Here is a 2500-nt window from a genome sequence, read left to right as displayed (position 1 = left end):
GTGCAATGTGAAGTGCTAGTTTTCAACCCCATATGAACCATGTAAGCGTTAGCCCTACTAATGGAAATGGGCCCACACAAGGTTCATATGGGGTTTAAAACTAGCACTTCACATTACACCCTAATCGGTTAAGTCTGTTTAAATGTAAGTGCTACACAGCCAACCTTTGCAAAAACGTAATCCTTCCTTGTATTTCTCGATTACTCCGGCCAAGTCTCTCAGTATGGAAAGTGTGAGTCCACATTCCAAGAAGACAATTGGTGAGAACAATGGTGAGAACGGCAAAGAAATGTATCAAAATGTAAAACGCACGTGCAGGGCTTTTGTTTTTGCTAATTGAACCTATTGTTTTGTGGTGTTCTCGTAACCATCGTCGTCATCCTTGCTAAAGCTCCCTGTTGTCAGGACGACAACGGCGAACAAAGGTATTGAAAAGTGAAACGCACGTGTGGGGAAGTGCATAGCCATTGTTTTTGCTTGTTGAACCTATAATTCTTTTGTGGCATTCTCGTAGCTGTCGCCCTCGTCCTTGCGTAAACTCCCCAACATTTCCTCACCTTTCTCGTACTGACAACGACGCCAAAAAAAAATCGAATTTGAGGCTACATGGGGTACATAATCACCCAACGATACGCTATCAATCTTCTTTCAACGTGTCATAATCCAATTTTATTCCTGGAATGTTCATACACACTTTCCATGCCGAATGACTCCACCACTGAAGCAGTATCACTTACGGCGCCTTTCAATAACATACGGACTCTAAAAATCACAGCTCAATCGACAAATGCGTTTTTCGCTACCGTCAATCAAATATTCGGCGGCTCCTCCCAGCTTCCGACTATGTTGACTGACCTGGGCTCAACAATGTGATTTGATTACTTCGCGATCGACATTTGTCGTATGCTTGTAGGAGCCGCCGAACATTTGATTGACGGTAGCGAAAAACGCATTTATCGGTTGACCTTTGAATTTAAGATTCCGCATGTTATTTAAAGGCGCAGTAAGTGGCTCCACGGCTCCACTGTTGTTTTGACTGTGGAGCCGCGGAGCCATTGCAGCCATCCCTCTTCAGAAGTGGCCCTGTATTCTGTAGTTTAGCCGCGAGATGATATCAATAACCAGAAATTTTCATAACCGTCGTTGTCGTCCTTGCTAAAGTTTAGCGACAGCTAGCGCATCGTTTGAAATAAGCCGCCAAACGGGATAGAAAATCAGCTAATCGGAACGCTGAAAGTGATCCACACACGTTACATTACAGTAATTAGGGAGCTTAAGCACACGCGTTTTTGACACGCGGAAGGCAAACGGAAGAGAACATTTCGCGTGCCAGGACACTGGTGTCTCCCAGATTTTTGTAATAATCATCTCCAATGGAGAACAGATAGTTAGCAAGGTAAATGTGGTTGTGTGAAGACAAATTAAAAGGGAGATCAGGTCACTTCCGGTTGCCGTCCCCGTCTCAAAAACGGGCATGTGGGCCCACAGACTAATTTTTCGTACGTTGCTAAGGAAGCGAAATGTTACTTCCGGTGACTGACGTCATCATATCGTGAGCTGACCAGAAAACCCACTCGCAATCAAAAATCACCACACGAACAGTTGTTTGCATCGAAGGTTTTACCTCGCCCTTCCCCGTGTTCGTTCTCAGATCAACTGGGCATGCGTAAACGAACTAACTTCCGGTTTGAGAAAAAGCTAAATTTCCTGCGATCTACAGAATATTGCTAAGCATTGATTTTTTTAAATCATCTTTTTTGAAAACGTTATGGGTATTTCAGTATCGTTTGTCTCTTTAAAAAAAACATTTTTCAAAATAAAAAGAAAACCATGCTTGGCTGTATGCAAAAACGAATACAAATTATCAAACCACTGATTAAATACCCAAATTGTGGAGTACGTAGACATAAATCAGAGTTTTCCTTTATTGGTCACGTGACCATTGGCAGGGCATGATGACGTCATATTTAGGGTCATTGGTTTACAAAATCAAGTGAAATCAAGTGAACCTATGGTCCTCGCAGTTGTGAAAGCAATTTTTGCAATTGCGTAAGGAAGCCTGAAAATTTCAGGACTTCAGCCCGGTAATACACTACAGAAAATTTTCGGCACGGCTCGTGTGAAATTGGCACGGGTGCCTAAAAAGAGATTGGCAAACTTTGTTTACACTACACCATTTTTACCGTATCAGAAATACCGTGCCAAAATTTTTGGGCCCGAGTAAGTTCTCTTGTAGACATGCTCAGTTCAATTATAATCAAGAACGTCCGCGTGATTTTGGTGGAGAATGAGCAGCCATCTTGAAATATACACAAAAAAACCGCTAGCCTATATGAATTAAAGCTCAAATTTGGCCCTTTAAAGTGTTTACACTACTTGTTCTATCCGAACCGTGCCTATTTTTTCAGCACCCGTACCATTTTTACCCGTGCTCGGACTACCTCGTCCCAGCACGGGTAAGAATTTTGGTTCGGCACGGATGAAATTTGGTACTGACAGG

This window comes from Montipora capricornis, chromosome 12, assembly GCF_036669925.1.
Source record: "Montipora capricornis isolate CH-2021 chromosome 12, ASM3666992v2, whole genome shotgun sequence".
Taxonomy (NCBI): domain Eukaryota; kingdom Metazoa; phylum Cnidaria; class Anthozoa; order Scleractinia; family Acroporidae; genus Montipora; species Montipora capricornis.
The sequence above is the reverse complement of the archived record's forward strand: the minus strand, read 5'-3'. Positions refer to the sequence as shown.